Source organism: Monodelphis domestica, chromosome 2, assembly GCF_027887165.1.
Source record: "Monodelphis domestica isolate mMonDom1 chromosome 2, mMonDom1.pri, whole genome shotgun sequence".
In the NCBI taxonomy this organism is placed as follows: Eukaryota; Metazoa; Chordata; class Mammalia; order Didelphimorphia; family Didelphidae; genus Monodelphis; species Monodelphis domestica.
In genome coordinates this window covers 146,940,681-146,959,615 of record NC_077228.1, presented here as the reverse complement: position 1 = coordinate 146,959,615, position 18,935 = coordinate 146,940,681, and the positions used below count along the sequence as shown (strand labels likewise).

Genomic DNA, 18,935 nt, shown 5'->3' with positions numbered 1-18,935 from the left:
ATAGAAGAGGTAATTTAATTCTGGGTGCACTATTAAGAGAGATGATTTCCTGAATTAGAAGATAGAGATCCATATACTTTTCCCTGGTCAGACCACACCTGGAGGATTGTGACCATTTTTGGACAACTTTGTTTAGGAAGGACATTGGTGAACTGGAGAATCTCCAGAAAAGAACAACCGGGATACTGAAATAGCAACAAAGATTTAGTTTGGAAAAGGAAAGATACAGAGGGGACCTAATATCTATCTTTAAGTATTTAAAGAATGAAAATACTATTGAGCCATAAGAAATGATAAACAAGATGATCACCAAAAAAAAAAACTTGGAAAGACATATGATGTGGTGCATAGTGAAGTGAGCAGAACAAGTGAGCAGAACCAGGACAATCCCAAAGCATGTAAAGGTCATAGAACTGAGGGGGTACAAATGTAGATTGAAGGATGCTATTTTTAATTTTATTTTCTTCATGAAATTTTCTCTAGTGTAAGCACTATTTCTTTTTTTAGAACATGATCAATATGAAAATATGTATTGTATGATAACATATATACAACATATTTCATATTATATGCCTTCTTGGAGGAAGTGAAGGAATGGGAGGGAGGGAGAAAACATGGATTACAAAATTTCAGAAAACTAGTATTAAAATTTGTATTGATATATAACCTGGAAAAATTAAAATTATGATAAAAATATTTAAAGAACTGTCATCTAAAAGGGGGGAAGAGTTGTTCTATTTGGACTTAGAAGAAGCATGCTTATATATACTAGAAAAGTTTCTAAAAAATAGACCTCATAAAATGTTCAATGAATTGCTTCCCAAGATTGTGGGTTCTCTATCACTGGGGAGTCTTCAAGAATAGGTTCATCATTTTCCAGACATGTTGTAGAGTTTTCATGTATCAAGATACAGCAATCTCTTCCAACTTTGGCATTTTGTGGTTTTGTGACTAAAGTTTTGACTGGATCAATTTGTTGTTAACATATTGATTTCTTCATTGAAGTAACTTTTTCCAGCTGCTTCAGGATTGTATACATAAAGCCAAAATAAATAAAATAATATTCCATAATAATTTTTCAGTATCAAAAAAACCTCAACTATTGAACTGGGCAAATGGCTCTCAGGAATAGCATTAGAGACATGTTGGTTAAGGCTATCTGAAAGTTATATTCTCTCATACTGTATCTAAATTCAAAATATCTGCATCTAAAACTTTCAATTGTGTTAGCATTACTTTAGCATTTTGTCTTTCAGGTGGTTAGAGTGTATCTAAAAGATTTGGCATCTTTAGGGTAGACAAGAAAATGATTTTGATCCAAGAGCCACAATTAGTACTACTATACTAAGTGCATTTAATTTTTCCTTCCCCAGATCAACCTGTCAATATGAATGAAAATTCGCTCAATAGAGTGCTTTTCTAAAGTAGTTTCCCATTCAAATGGATTTAGATCTAGGTGTTTTTTTTCAATTGCTAAAAGAGAAAGAGCCTATTAGAACCATCTCCACAATTTTGGATGAATTTAAAGATTTATTTGCAGAATTTATTATCCTTCTCAAGTTACAAAGAAGTTTAAAATATGCTTATGAATGGATAAGAAAGAATCTGACTTCAGGAGACAAGGTCACCATGGGCAACCCTAATCTGTGGGAATGTTCTTGTGATAAAATTGCATCTATACTCAATTCAGTTCATTCCAGCAAGCACTTATTAAGTACCTATTATGTGTCAAGCACTGCAATATAAGCTGGAGATACGAGGATTAAAAGAAAAAAGAAGATAGTCCTTGGCCTCAAGGAGCCCAGACTATAGGGGAAATAGAATTTGTAAAAATGAGTAAGAGACAAAAAGTAATTTCTGAGAATTGAGTTGGTAAGGGGTGGGGTTAGGGGGCAGGGGGGGGGGTGTGTGCAGAACAGCAGTAACCATTAAACAATTAGGGATATAAGGAAATTCATTGCATATGAAGGCACTCTGTAACCAAGCCTTGAAGGGAGGAAGACATTTCTAGAAGTAGAGGTAGATGAGGAGAGCATTCTAGGTGTGGGAAACAGTCTAAGCACAGAAGCAAGGGATATGCTGCTGTGTACAAGGAATACTGACTGAGATAGATAGTTCAGGTGGATCATGAAGAAATGGTCATGGGAAAAACAGGCAAGATATATAAATTCAAAATAGACCCTGAAGGTCTTTGAATGCCAAAATGGAGGAGTTTGGTGGCTTAGTGTCTCTGTAGAGAGAACACGTGACTTTGAATCGGGGCAAGTCCCTTAACAACTCTGTGGGTCTCAATTTCCTCATCTGCAAAATGAAGATAAAAGCAGCACCTATTTCACTGAGTTATTGTGAGGACCCAACAAGAAAATATGTGCAAAGTACTCTGCAAATTCTGAAGTCCAATATAAATGCCAGCTATTATTATTATTGTTATATTACCTTAACAACAGCAAAAAGCGAAAACAATTTCTTGAGCAGGCTAAACACTTTGGCAGCTAAATCAAAGATAGATTGGATTGAAGGAGAGACTGGAAGAGGTTATAACATCAGTTATTGATGGAGGATGGAGGAAAGCTGGGCACAGGCAAATGTAAGGGCAGGGAGGCTGGGGAAGCAACACACACACACTGTACATAAGTTTAAAACCTTGGCCACTTACTAGCTGTGTCAATCATTCAATCAATTAAACGTTCTATTCCAAATACTTTGCTAAGCTCTGGAGATCAGAAGAAAGGCAAAAGACAATCCTTGCTCTCAGGGAGCTCACATTCTAATGGGGAGAGAGCAACCCAATAGTTCCATAGAAACAAATTTGATGCAGGAATAATGGGAAATCATTCCAAAAAGGTAGATCCTAGAATGACAAATTATTTAGAAGATGGAATTTTAGTTGGATCTTGAAAGGAGGCTGGGAAGCTAGTAGGCAAAGATGAGGAGAGAGAACATTCCAAGCATGGGGAACAGTCAGCAAAAATGCCCAAAGCTTCTGTGAGTTGCTGGGCAAATGACTTAAACTCCCTGAAACTGTTTATTCATTTTTAACCAGATGATTATAATAGCCACACTATTTACTCTTCAGGCCTACTTTTAGTGAAAGCATTATTAATTGGTAAAGTACTATATAAATGTGAACCATTATCAGATATAATAAAGTACGAGAGACAGTTTTTTATGTAAACACTTGGGCCATCTATCTGAACCTTCTCTGTTACTTTAGTCATCCAAGATGCCTTTGGTCCTCTGTTTTAGACAGGGATGCAAACCTTATCCTATTGCTAGAGAAACCACATTTTGAGGGTCTTTGCAAAGGAGAGTGTAGTTAGCATTTCCTCTTACATCCTCCCAGAAACTAGTTCTTACCATCATGCTCTAACCCCTGACCTATAAAAAACAGATGAGCTGGGCTGGCGATCAATCTCTACAAATTTTTTTTGGCTTAGTTCCAGGATAAGCAAGAATATCACACATGAGATGGATGGACCTGGTAGCTGTATCCACAGAGGACTCCCAGGGATAAGTAACACACAATAACACTTGGCACCAGGCAAGAAGGGAATGTCTGTGTGTACCTCCACTTGACATCTATGTAGGAAGCATGAGTGCCAAACCTCTTTACGCTTTTATAAGACTCCCTGGGAGCTCCCTTCTTCTTGTCCCTAACCTGGGCTAAAACTGAAGAAGAGCTTATAGGATTTAAAGCTCAAAGAGGCCATCTAGTTCAGAAGTATCAAACTCAAAAAGAAACAGAAGCCACTAAACCATTACTAAGGTTAACTACTAACCACATAGTGGCTAAGAAAATCACATGTTAACATTATAGATGCTCTTTTGTAGTTTTATTTATTTTTCTAAATATTTCCCAATTCCTTTTTAATTGGGTTTCAGTGCTGGACTTCTCCAATCTAGTCCAACACCCTCATTTTATGGCCAGGTAAACTGAGGTCTAGAGAGGTTACACAACATGCCCAAGCTCATGATTGCATCCAGAGTCTACCGACCTCTTACTAAATGTGAGATCATGGACAAGTCTCTTAACCTGTTTGGTCCTCAATTTCTCTACATGAAAAATTTGGGGGTTGGGGGGGCTTGACATATAAGACATCTTTCTGCTTTAAATCTATGCCTGTGTGAATATACTGAGTGGAAGAGCCAAGATTAACACCCAGATTTTCTGATGTCATATATCTTATACTTTCCCCATATTTTTTAGATTCTCTTTGTGCAGACATGGTATTTTGGCAGTTTTCTACATATGCTTGATACATCATGTTTTGCTCTGTTTTAAAGGGTTTTTTTGTATTTGAATATTTGGTGAGTGTAATACCTTCCTCAAGGTAGACATTCAAAATATCCATATTCAAATGAATTCCTACTTAAAGAATTCTGTAATTTATTTTCTCTTTCTATGAAAGGCTGATACAATCAACTGTATGGGATCCTGGGGAAAAATAGTATCCAAAATCATTATACTCAGGGCAGTTATACTATGATATAAGCAAGGATCTGGGGCCTGATGGTCCAAATTCAAGTTCCAGTTCTGTGATTCACTAGTTGTAAAATCTTAATTAAGACAGGATCTCTCCAAGATACAGTTTCTTCATCCTCATCTGCAAAATGGGAATAAATACTTATACTACCTAGCTCATGAAGTTTTTGCAATAACACACTGAGAAAACTTCTTTAAAACACTTTGTAAACCTTGAGGAGCAGTGTAGATGTAAGTAATTATAATATATTGGAGATTTGTGGAGACGGGTAACTTGCAAGACACCTTCATTCCAGTAAACTGCCAATACTCAAATACCTTTCACACTATGGCAACATTAGGCTAGGTCACTCCTGAACCATAAAATGCCTCATAAAGGGAAAGTATTGCACTACAATCAACTGAGGCTGAAATTCAGAGCAGAAGAAGCTGGAAGGAAATCTCATTTCAGGGCTGCCAAATTTTTATGAGCCTTCAAGAAAAATATTTGACTGCCTACCTTCCTTAAAATGCTGCTGTTATAATAAGAAAATATAATGGATTACCCAGGGTCAGTGTTATAATTGCAAAAAAACAGTGAAAAGCAGCTAGCTTTCCATGGATGATAAGATTAGGTTCCTCCCAGCCCTTTGGAGTCTCAGTCTCAGCGCCAGGTTGAACAATATTTTTCATGCAGACAATGTTTGTACAAGACAAAGTCAACTTAGCATTTCACATGAGCTAGTCAAGTGTTCCCCAGCTCTCTCTCTCTCTGTGTATGTGTGTGTGTTTTTCTCTTTCCCACTGTTTAAATAAATTATGGGAGATGAGGATTTTAGCTTGGCACTGCTGGTAATCCATAACATGAATGTTGTATTCAGGAGTATTTGTATTCTAGGTGTTGTGTCCTTCAAAAATTGTTTTCCAACAGAATTTTTTCCATAAGTCACTGTCTTTGTTTTTGTTTCCTGTAGTCTTTATCCGAGAGTGTGCTCATAGTATTCTATACCTTGAAATAAGTTTCCTGATGAGATTTATGGAATTGGCCAGAACATTATTATCTTATTTACCCTTTTCCCCTTTCAAAGAGATTTATTCTTTAAGAATTAAATAGCTTTCTTGGAAAATATGTTTCAGAAAAGGAAAACTGGTGTTTCTGTCTCTGAAGAACAAACAGTTATTGAAAGGCTTACTTTATGTGCCAAAAATGAGGAGATGCAAGGTCTTTTGTGCACTGTTACTTCTTCAATTCTTCCCAGTTATCCACAACTGTTATTTGCCACATTCCTATTTAAATATCATGCTGTTACTACATTATCTTTGATCTTGTGGTGATGTAGGATAAGTTATTTATATTCAACAGAGCTTTCAGACTATCAGGGCAGTATTTTTTTTTTTACCAATCACTAAATCAGAGATGAAGGGAATGGGAGAAAAATCTTGTCATAAAGAAAGAACAGTGAGATACATCCCTTGCCTTCCCTTTCCTTCTAGATACCCTGAAATAATTTCTTTGTCCCTGAAAAAGTACTCTTTGCCAATTCTCATATGTGAGTGTATGTGTGTGTGTGCATGCACACGTGCACACACACAACAGAGCTCCCAAAAACAAGAGTGCAAAAACAAGTTTCACAGTATTGATCATGTTAACCATTTCAAAAGATTTCTGGACCTTCCAGACTTCTCAGAATTCACCACCCTGTAAGCTTCTAGGACTTGTCTTCTATATATCTTTCTTACATATATATCTGTCTTAGCTCCCTTTTGGGTCAGGAGAAACTCCAACCCTTTCCAACAAAATCTTTATCCTGGGAATTCTAAGACTTTTTAAAGTTTTCTTCTATTGGTCATGTTGGGATCCCCCACTCTATGATATCTGATTTAGAAGTGATAAAAGGAGAAAGAGTGATATTCCCAGCCCTTGGAACTAACCTGTCAGAAGATCTGACTACTTACTGACAGGAGCAGCATAATGTCATAAACATTAATGACAATTATCCTACATTTCAACCCTGATATATCCTAGTTAACTCTGGCTTATGACTGATCTAAGAATGGGAAGGTAAAGAAAGCAAGCAATTATTTTGTCTACCAGGAAGCACAAGAGACTCAGACATTTCTTTTCTGATCTAGTATTAAGACTGGCTACTTATTATCTTTCAGATGCTTGAATCACAACTCCCTAGTATTCACTCTCTAGGGAAAGTATGCTAATGATTCTTAAAGCCACTGTCAAAAACATGCTTCTGCTTATCAGAAACTGAGTACAACAAAACAAGCAGACTACTCAAGGTACTGGTGACTACTGGATGTGCAAAAATACTCAGCATTTCCTCTGCAAATATATATTTTGCCTTGGTCCAGTACTAGGAAGGGTGTTGGTCCATCCCAGCTTGAGACTATCTACTATTGATGGTCAGTATGAGAAGCCCCTTTTTTCTCTTTCCCTTTCCTTCCTTGTTTTCTTTATTTCTCCTCTAAGAGGATAAGAAAAAGACAAAAAGCAAAGCAGCTGGGAGAGACTAAAGCTAAGTATGTGCAAAGCATAAGTAAAGCTAGCTCTATTTTTAGTGTCTCTCACTTTCCTTTTTCTGGCAGACAAGGCTAATACCATTTGGGGAAAAAAAAGAAACTTAACTGCACTTGACATTAAGGAGCAACAGGGGTACATTTACTAGGACAGAAAATATTCAGATTGGCTGGAGACTGAGCTCTTCCTCTACTCTCAATGGCTAACTAGAGAGGCACTCACTTTTGAGAGCTGGAAGACTGCCCTCTTCTGGTCTTTATGTATAGGTGTTATCACAATTTGAGGTATTTATTTAATTGCCTACCTGAGCATGATGGGTAAGTGTATGAATAAAGCATTATAATCTCTAATGTCTCAGAAAATCTTCCAATGTTGTATTCTTTACAGGTGATGGATTTTTTTTACACTCATTAATTCTTTTACCTCTTGCTTTTAGAGTAAAAATACCTATCTTAAATTCCATAAATAAGTGAAACATATTTTATGCAACAGCCCTCTGTGAATACATCTCCTTCAGCAAATGAAGATGGGGCCTGGTTCTTCAAACAAGTGCTAAAGTATGTTTTCTGAATGACACTAATTGGCCAAACACCAATCAATGGTCCCTGTCTTATAGGATTTGGTTCACTAGATAGTGGAAATTCTGTAAATATTCAAGGTATCCAAGAAAGAAAAGTAGAATTCATACAACACAAACATGTAGCACTTTATAAAATGAATAATGGGAGCTAAAAATAACTCAGAGTACATACAAGAACATAAAGCATGCCATTGACTTAACATACTCTCCATGGACTCCAAAACATTTAGAAACTAGTAGTTTAAAATTTAATTAATAAATTGCAGCTAGGATAAGTGAATGAGAGCAATGGTCTTAGTTTAGAGTAAAGAAGATGTAAGTTTAAATCCCCTCTCAGTCATTTACTAGCTATATGACCCTCAGCTATAAAAAGTGATCATAGTAGCACCCACCCTCTCAAGGTTGTTGTAAGAATTAGATGAAATATTATTTGTAGGGTGCTTGGCACCGTGCCTGGTACAGAGTAGGTGCTTAGTAAATGTTTGTTCCTCTTCTCTTCCCATCCCATCCCCATTCATGCATAAGATACATTAAATCATCTCTAGTGAGTAGGGAGTGGGGTGGAATGAATGCACTTTACAGATCACGACGCTAAGGTGTAAATAGGGACACTCACTACCAAAAAAATGAAATTAGGAAAGGAGCCCAAAACAATTTACACTCATATAAATTTTCTCCAATAAACATGATTTTTGTGTTGTCTACCCCTTTTTTTTTCTTTTTTCTCTCCTGTCTCAGGCACAATTTTGTTGCACTTATCCTGGACAAGACAATAAATTATGGCTTTTAACATAAAAAAATTTTTAACAAAACAAATTCTTAAAATGCCCCCAATAAGGAGAAAATGAATATAAATTAGTTTTCCTGCATGTAACAGATTACAAGGTTCAACCTAATCGGAATGTGTACCCACAACTCCACAACCCTTCAGAGTAACTCTGTCCTTGACCCAGGTGTGTCAGTTCTACTCATATCAATAAGAACACCATGCTAAGATTGAGAACCTAATGTTGTTTCTTTGTTCCAGTGGGAGAAAGCTGAGGGAGGAAGTGTTTATTTTATAGCAGATTTCAAGGAGTGTACATTGTTTAAACTTTACCTCACTAGCAATTCAAGGAAGGTAAAAGCTTAAACTGTGGCTGACCAAGAAATAAAACTATAGAAAACTCTGCATTATCTATTCCAATGAAGAACTGTAAAAATAATAGAAAACAACTGGCAATTTGCAGATTATTGGGTTTTAGAGCTTGAATGAGTCTTTTAAATCAACTAGTTCTATCCTCTGCCTTAGACACTTACCAGCTGTGTGGCTCTTGGGGAGAAGGTTGACCTTGACATCCTCTAAGGCTCCTTCCAGCTATAAATATATGATCTTATAATCCTTATTTTACAGATGAGGAAACTGATATCCCAAAAAATTAAGTGACTGATTCAAGGTCATACAAGGTAGTTTCTGGTACACACATTACAAAATACAGGTATGCAGTATTTGTTTTTGTTTTTTGTTTTTTTGGTTTTTTTTGGTCAGAGAAGACTGTCATTCAGTCACTCCCTCTGTGCTCAATCCTGAACATCTTCCAACTTTGTTGCATTGTCAGTAGTCCAAGACCTACTATGTTTTATTGTATAAATTTATTGCATATAATCTATTTATTGTTGAGTTTACTATATGAAAAATGTCCTCTAAATCCAACTGATGATAATTAAGTTGGTCTTAGATACATTTATTTGCATTGTCCCTACCATCTTACCACTGAAGTTTCTTTTAAAAAATCCTAATGGTACATAGAAAGTACAAATAATGAACCAATGCTAGTAACCCCTGAGACAGAATTTATTTTCCATCTATTCCCCCATCCCTCCCTAAGGGAACTTATACTCCTTGTCAAATCAAACTGAGTAGCCATTAATGGAGAATGGAAGCAGCTTTCAGTCAATTTACATAATAGCTCAGCCTGTGTTTTCCTGCATAAAAAGGAGAAGCCTTCATCTGAAGAATCTAGGTCAAGGTAACAACAATACAAATTCTCTATTGTGAATGTGCAAAGACAAATGAAACAAGTATCATTGACAGAACTTGCCTGTCATCCCTGGACAGGCAAGTGGCACTGAATGGAGATGACACCTGAATTAAGCACTGGCTGAAGCTCTAAACAGATGGGAAATTTGCAGTGAATTAAGCATGCAGGGGTGTGGAGGGGTCTGCTATGCAAAGTGCTAATTAGGCCTCAGAGAACATATTTGACTTGCTGCTGCACCTGCTACAAGAACCATTCTCTATAAGACTGTGGAATCAGTACTACCTAATCTGTATTTTTTTCCACTGTAGAAATCACTCTTTCTATAGAGATTCAAAGCAGCTGAGCACGTGTACTTGATAGTTACTCAAAGCATTCAAAGCAGGCTTTTAACTGAGCATTCATTCAGTTTGTTCTGCTTTTGGCTGAGAAACACTAGAATCATAAAGAACTATTAATTTTACCCTGAGAAATTCACAACATTAAATTATATAGTCACCTGATTTAAAATAATATGTGTGTGGATTAGTCATCAGTAAACTGCAATGACAGCAAAAGCCAGACATTCTTCTATTATTAGGATCAAATCAAACAAACCTGTGTCATTTCCTTGGAAGTCTCATATTAATTAGAATGTCCAATCTTCTATTCCTAAAAATAATTAAATGAGCTTCTGGAAGTTATTCACTATGGAGATATGGAATGAAAATCTATCTTAAGTGTTAAATGTTAAAATGTTAAAAATCAAATCAGGTGCACAGAAAGAAAAGGGGGAAATACCTTTTTTTTAATTAAGTGCTATAACAAAAGGAGAGCACTATACTTATTATAGAGTTAATGCATCTTATCACATCCTGTTCTATTCAAATTCAAGCAAAGGACATTCCATTTCCCTGATCAAGAGAATAACAGAGATCTGATATTAACTTGACATATAATAAAATCACGAGGAATGCTAAAAGATTGCTTTACAGAATTCAGACAGCTATTTGCTTCCTATTACACATCATTAAAATGGAGGACATCAATATACCCCCCAAAAATGAGGGTCTCATGACAGCATAGCCCTTGGTTTTATTGGGGTGTGCAGAAGATGCTGCCAAGTTTGCAGGTTTCTAATTCACACTCCTTGAAAATCCAATAGGTGGATGGCAATACCATAAAACACTGGGTGAATAAGATATGAGAGCTATTCTATGTGTTCTCTTCTGAAAAGCTAAGGAAAGGCAAATTCATTACCCAGCAAAACCTCCAAACAAACGAACTAACAAACAAAACTTGCGAGTGAGAAACCACGTCATTGCCAGATGAGTTGTGATGAGCTCCATACCTGCAATGCTGTTGGAGTTCTTTGCCCAGCTCCCTTCTCGCTCTCCCTCCTCTGGGGGTGATATAGTCCAAAGGGGCGCTTAAGTTTGATCTCCTTCGGCCGGGTTCAGTTCTGCCTTAGCTGGGCTGCAGCAGATGCCCATAGGATAGAGCTCGGGCTAAATGAGCTGGAAATGGGAGATCGCGCCTTGCTTCGCACGGTCCCGAGCTGTCTCGGGCTGCAGATGTGAAAGGAGCACTGGAGTCTTAGCTCTGACTCCTCTCAGTCACTGCATGGCTATATTATCACAGTCTAGGCTTTCTATTGGCTCTGATCACCAAACAAATCACACCAGCCACCCCCTGCCCCCCTCCCTTCCTTCCCTGGTTCACTCAGCGCTTGTTTCTCATCTAACCTACAAACATTGCAGCCACACACACTTCAGTCGTTTGCAATGTTTCTCTTTTCCTCCTTCCAGTCTGTGGATTTACAACCTTGTGGTCAGCTAACATTATTTTTTTAGCAGACTTCCAATCCAAACCTTCTTGTTTATGTAGAGAAATTCTCCATCTCCTAACCCGCAAAAACCACTCGTTCCCTTTAGATCTTCTTCCTTCTTTTGTTGATGGGCTTGCAATGCGAAGAATGCTCGAAGAAGATTGTAGCCCGTTGTGTGATAGACCTGACACACACACGCACGCACACACACACGTCGTGGTCCTTTTGTTTTGAATAAGTGAGGCTAGTAAAATTAAAAGGCCAATGAGCCTCCTGACCAAAGTAAGGGCTCCTTCAGTAAAATCTTCAATTTAGGCGTCGCAAAGTGCTCATTGCTTGAGTTTTCCTTTGTGTTTCCAACAGTGATTCGGTCATTATTTTCCCTATTTTTGTTTATTGAATACAGAGGTTTCTAATGCAAATCAGACCCTGCAACATTGAGAGAAACTGGAACAATGACGCCGGACTAATTCTTCTGTTCAGTAAACTCAGTTGGTTATATCAGTGGGGCTAAGAGTGACGCCTGCTTAGTTTCCTTCTGTTATTTTTTCATCTTCTCTGTTCTTGGCTGCCTTTGAGGTGGTACTCTGACCAGAGGAGAGAGTTCAGCCTCAGCTGATATATGCTCCTGGATTCAAATATGTAATACATAGGGATGAAAAGAGATAGACCTTTGGCCTCTGGGTAGAGGAAGAGCCCAAGAAAGAAAAAAGAAAGATCTTTTAAGATTTTCCAAACTTGGCTGGAAAAATTCGGAAGAAATTCACAGTGCTTTGTAATAGACCCTCCCGAAGCCTTTCCCACAACATCAATTTCACTGGAGCTTATGGAAATTTTAATGACAGTTATTCTTGACAAGTAGCCACTGCTACACAAATTACTTTGCCCTATTTTGATTTTTGACTTAGAACAAAGTTTTCAACCTCCTAGTTATGCCTTTGGTACAAAAGTTATGCTGATTTTGTGAGAAGATGTGAGGCAAGTTCATTACCCTCATCATTATCATATATACATACATACATTCATACACAAAGAGTGGCAAGAAAGAAAATAGAAGTGTTCAGAATTGATCATTTTTGTACAGATTATTTGATTTCTTCCTCCAGCTAGGCAAATTCCATGAATCTAATAGAAGTGATTAATCTAAAAGAGACTGGAAGTCATGCAAACATTGCACAGTCAGTTAGCAGCCTTCATACACACCAACTTCATTTGACATTCCTTTATTTAATAATTAATATGAACCTCTTGTCAACATATGTTTTTGAAAAATGACCACTGTAAATCCTCAAATATGAATTTGTAAATATTTTTATGGCATGAATAATTTGGTGAAGGAAATGGGGAAAAAGTATCAATTTTATGTAGAAAAATGTTACAAAATGGTAATGGGAATTCACTTCCAGCTTTTACAAATAGTAGCACCAATCTGAAATGAAAATCTTGTATCTACTAAAAGTGCTTTCCTTCCTTCTTTCCTTCCTTCCTTCTTCCCTCCTTTGGGGCTTCCTTACCTCACTCTTTAGAATTAGCATGCTATATTTGCTATGAAAAGGAAAGGACATTGGAGACAAAGTACTATATATATATATGTATATATATAATTTTGAAGATCAATTGCATTCAAGAAATCATTTAGGCAACTCTGGAAATAATTACTTATGCACTATCCTGGAAATTAGTAGCCAAGAATTTGTCTTAATATTTTTGTCACTTATCCAGAAAGACTGCTCCTAAAAAAAAGGGATCAAGGTCTATTACATTTATTTTTGCATAAAATATGACTCAAATAATAGTTAATAGTAATAAGAATAAGAAGAATGAAGGCAACTCTGAACTTATTAATCACCAATTGAGAGAAATTGACAATCTGAATACTTCCTGGCCAACAAACTGTAACACAGTGTATGAACCCCCTGAATTTTTAATCAGAAGATTCATCTGCTGAGTTCAAATCCTACTTCAGACACCTGGGACCCTGTTCAAGTCACTTAACTTCTGTCAGTCTTAATTTTTGTCATCAGTAAAATGGCAATGACTGTAGAACCTATCTACCAGGGTTGTTGTGAAGATAAAATGAGACACTTTTAAATGCTTTGCAAAACTTTAAGTGCTATATAAATGTTAGCTACTTATAATAACTTAACCTTCATAATTCTCACTTTCCTCATCTAAAAAATACTCATTTATGGAACAAAAATAGACTTATTCTTAGAATCAGAAAATAAATTCCAATTCTGCTATGTAGTAGTTACATTGACAATTTTAACTCTCTTGGTCTGTGAATGGTTTTGGATATTCTATGATTATTTATGAATTAATCTATAAATACTGGTACTGCTTAACTTACTGTATTAATTCAAAAGATTAAACAAAACAGGGTAGATTTTTTTGTGACTGTAGCATACCATATAAATATCAGTAATCATTTGAAGTATTTCTTTATTTTTAACTTCTCCCTGGTTTCTGGAAATGACAACATGGCAGAGAAAATATAAAACTGGCCTTGGGTCCAGGAAGAAAATAAGTTCAAATCCTGCCTCTGACTGACAACTCAGTAGGTTCAAATAGAAAAGGGGTGCTAAAATGTATATAAGAATCCTCACAGGTGTACAATGACTTAAAAACATATGAACACTACATTTTTTATTATATATAATTAAATGTTTTCATATTACATTTTGATCTGGTTCTCAGCACACTAGGGAGTGTTTTGGTCTGCAGGGATCTAATCAGCCTAGCATTTGACAGTTCTGTTTTGGACAATTCTCTAAGATGCAGAGATGGTGCTGACCTATACTGGCAGGAAATTTTCTAATCTGGGAGTACTTGAATGCAATGAGATCCCAAGTCTGTCCTTTAGTCTATTTGATAACAAGAACTAAACAATGGATGACTGGAATCTTTACCATTTTGTATTCCATACTGGCATACATTCTGTAAGATAGTAATACTAAAAATTATCCAAGGTCTATGAAAAAGGGTAAGGAATGTAAGGCTTTGCCTTGTCAGGATGCTTCAGGATTATTAGAAATAACTAGTATTTATTTGACATGTTATGGTTTGCAAAATCATTTACAAATATTATTGTATTTGATCCTTACAACAAAACTGTGAGGTAGGTGCTATCATTATCTACATTTTATACTTGAGGAAACTGAGGTAGAAAGATTAAGTGACTTGCTCAGGGACACAAAGGGCCTTGCAATCATATCATATGAAGATCGATATGTAAATGAGCATTTCTTTTAAGGACCAGAAAAGAAAAGAGAAGGTATTGAGAAAGAGAATAGCACAGCTAACAGCTTCATTCAAGCTTTCATCACTGCTTGGCTGGACTATTCAATGGTCTTTAAATTTATTTCCCTATTTCAAGTCACTGCCCATTCCAATCCATTTTTCACAAAAGTTCCAAGTCACTCACCCACCTAGTAAAGTATAATGGTTCCCAATTATCCCACTCATCTCCAGGATAAAAAAGAATCACTGTTGTTTTAAAACCTTTATAGCTTAGTCTCAGCCTATCTTTTTAGACTTTCTATGAAAAAAAATATGTGTGTGTGGCATATATGTATGTATTTATAGTTTGCTAAATAAACAATTAACTCCAAGAAAACAAGTTCTCCATCAACCAAAACACATCATCCTATGAAGACCCTTTGGTTACAGCAAATGGAGAAATTTTGAATGCTATGGGCAAGTTTACTCACCTTGGCAGTATCCTTTTGCGGGATGTGCACAAGTATGACGAGGTTGTTGCATGCATTGCCAGAGCTAGCTCACTGTTTGGAATGCTCCAAAAGAAAGTGTGAGATAGAAGAGGTATTAAGCCACTGACCAAACTGAAGGTCTACAGAGCTGTTTTGCTGGCCTCATTTTTATATGCCTCTAATATCCGGACAGTCTACCAGTGCCATGCCAGGAAATTGAATTACTTTCATTTAAATTGTCTGAGAAAGGTTCTGAAGATTGGTTGGCACGATAAGATATTGGACACTCAAGCTGAACTGCCAAGCATTCAATTTCTATTGTAGAGAGCACAATTCCAATGGGCCAGTCACATTGTTCCAATGCCAAATGTATGGTTCATGCGGAGAACTCATACAAGGCAAGTGCTCACACAGAAGTCAGAAGAAGTATACAAAGACGCTCTCAAGGTTCTCTAAAGAACTACTGGTTGTGAGAAATGGAAGACATGGGCACAAGAGCTATCAGTAGCATGTGCTCATACTGAGGTGCTATGCTCCATGAGCAAATAAGATTGCAGTAGTTTGACAGAAAAGTGAGATGCACAAGTTTAGAGACATCTCCGTCCTAAATGTTCAAATAGGTTGTACGTGCCCAACCTCTGGTAGAGCTTTATAAACTCACTGGTCTGATCAATCACAGTCAATCAGTCACAGTCAGATACCCTGTATATTGATCCCAAAATAGTAATGTCATTTCTGTCCTCTTCCAGAATAAAGGACAACAACTCACCAACCAACCAACTTTTCCTTCCCATAGTCTACAGTCCAACCAAACTAACCATATCTCTATTACTTACACTCAAAATCTCACTCTCATTTTTTACCTTTACAGAGCCAATACTCATACCTAGAATGTAATTGCTTTTCACCTCTGTCTCACTGAATTCCTTTCTTTCAGAACTTTTATGCCATCATTCAACAAATATTTCTTAGAAAATTTAAACTGCTTTATATATCTATCTACCTATGTTTGTGGGTATATAAATATATACACAAATTTTAAAATTTTGTTGATGCTAATCTCTCATAAAAAGTTTTACTTTTAAAATATTTATATTCTTCAGTATAGGTTCAAGTTACTATACACTATAGACTTTAAAAAATTAAAAATGAGTGTTCTTCAGAGGCCTAGAAATATGTTATATGGTGGTTATAAGCAGGTTGCAACATATAACCAGAAATTAAGAAGTAGAACAAGAGTAAGCATGATCAAAGACATGTATTAGCAACAAAAACAAAACAAACAAACAAAAAGATGAGTTCTTTATCTTTGAAGAGTGAAAGATTGCAAATGTTTATGTGTTCTGCTATATACTCATAATAGCAGAAAGAAGTGAGAAAAGACCCCAGCATGTTGCCTAGACAGCCTTACTCCCAAGCCCTGGTGGTGACATAGAAAGATATTGATAAGAGTATGAGGACTAGAAAGTATTGATGGGTTCTAATCTGCATTATCAATGGTAATATCCATGTCAATAATGTCTCAGATTATTTTGAGTGTTGTATAAATGCTCATTATATGCTTTTTTTCTTTTATAACTATCACCTTCCTAAAGTCTTTTGAAAAAGATGTTTTAAGTAGTTGTGGCTTAATTTCCTTTAGGAGTTCAGAAGACAAACCTGTGATTTCATTTGCATAGAGGACTTGGAAGAAAGAGACTTCCTGTTCAGATCTGTAGCTACTCTGAAATTGATGTATTAGAAAGTTGTCTTCGGAATTGAGAGATTAGTAACATATTACTATTATTTCTCCAGGTTTTCCTAATTTCTCGATCAGCTCTGTATTCATTTTACCAGACTGATTTTCATAGTAGTATATAAGAAAAAATTTTTTTCAATTTCTCATTAAGTCATTAAATACTACCACAGTTTATCAGAAGCAGTTAAGTGGCACAGTAGATAGAACCAGAAAGTTCTCAATTCAATACAGACTTAGGCATTTATTAGTTCTGTGGCCTCGAGCAAGTCTCAACTTTCCCCAGAATGAGTTTCCTCATCTCTAAAATGGGGATGAAAATAGCACCTATCAGGATTGTTGAGAATATAAAATGAGATTTAATTTGTAAATTTCATTAAAAACATGAATGTGCTTTATAAATGTTAGCTGTTGTTACAAATGGGGCAGCAAGGTGGCATAGTGGATGAGGTCAAGAAGAGTGATCTTTCTGATTTTCAACCCAGCCTGAAACACTTACTGGCTGGATGTTCTTGGGCAAGTCACTTAACCTTGCTTGCCTCAGTTCTTCATCTGTAAAATGAGTTGGAGAAGGAAATGGCAAACCACTCAACTAACTTTGCCAAGAAAACCCCAAATGAGGTCACAAAGAGTTGGACACTACCAGAAAACAACTGAACTGAAATGATTATAACTAAATTTTATAGGGAAACATTTTCTCCATGTGCATAAAACTATAGTGTATACAAATGTTCTCTTCTAAAATATAATCATGTTTCATCTATTCTGATAAACAGAAAAATGCTCTTCTTGGGTAACAAAATTTTTGTCTAGAAAGTTTGAAAGTGTTAGGAAGTTACTCAATAAACAATTTTAACATTTTTCTATGATGTAGTCACTCTCCATGGGGATATAATTCCATCTTTTATTTTTATATCATTTCAATAGGACAGAGAGTCTAAACCAGTGCTGTATCAAATTCAAATTGATTCCTACTCAAAGCATATTGACTTGTAAAACCACAAATTAACATTATCTGTGCTATATCATATTTTTATTTATTTTGTTAAACATTAGCATTGAAGTATAAATGACTAGAGGAGTAAGAGTGTCAGACTTATACTTCAGAAAGAACAGTTTGACAGCTAAGTGTAAATGAATGGTAGTGGGGAGAGTGCTGAAGCAGGAAGCCCAAGCAGCAGACTGTTCCAATAATCCAGGAGTGAGGAAACAAGATCCTGCACCCAGGTAGTTGTTGTATCAGAGGGGAGAAAAATGTGAATATGAGAGATGACTTAAAGAGAGAAATGATGAGACTTGACAACTGATGGGCTATAATAGGGTTGGTGGGTAAAAGAAAGTAAGCAGCAGAGGATGACATCTATGTTGCAGTAGTGTCTTGACAGTACTAGGGAAGTTATGAAAAAGGCAGAGTTTGGGGAGGAAATCATGAGTTCATTATACATGTTGAGGTCAAGGTATCTGTGGGAACAGAGGAAGCAGTGTTATGAAAATCCAAAGGGAAGACAGTCTGGAGAAGTAAAAGGTGATCGATAGTGTGTTAAAGTCTACAGAGAGGTCAAGGAGGTTGAGGATTGGGGAAAGTCATTAAACATAAGAGTTAAAAAATAATTAGTAAATTTAGAAAGAGAAGTTTCAGTTGGATGATGTGATCAGAACCCAGGCTACACATAGAATTAAATAAGTGAGGGGAAAGGAAGTAGAAGCACCTATTGTAGACAGTCTTCTCAAGTTTAACCAGAAGAGGGAGGAGAAGTATAGGGTAAAGCTGGAGGAGTTGGACAAATCAAGGGAAGTATATGGATATATCTGTAGACACTAATGGAGTATTCAGTAAGCTGGGAGTATTTGAAGATTAGTGATAGAACATAGATAATAAATGGTGTAATCTGCTGAAGAAGATAGGTGGGAATGGAATCACTTGTGCATATAAGAGAGTTGGCCTTGGTAAGAAGAAGAGCCATCCTGGAGATATGAATGATGTGAAATGAGGAACGGGAGAGAAGAGGGAACTCTGAAAATGGCTCCATTAATTTTTGTAAAATAACAGAACTAAAGGAAGGAAACAAGCATTTATATTTTGTGCCTACTGT

General features: G+C 36.4%; 1 protein-coding gene across 1 annotated transcript in view; it reads right to left on the bottom strand.

Moving 5' to 3' along the window:
* GREM2 (gremlin 2, DAN family BMP antagonist) overlaps nucleotides 1–11,857 on the bottom strand; it is a 125,489-nt gene extending 113,632 nt beyond the window's left edge. Inside the window, exon 1 of the mRNA XM_007481563.3 lies at nucleotides 10,921–11,857. The gene's annotated coding sequence lies outside the window, so the exon portion shown is untranslated. The remainder of the gene's footprint in view (nucleotides 1–10,920) is intronic.
* Nucleotides 11,858–18,935: the final 7,078 nt, after the last annotated feature.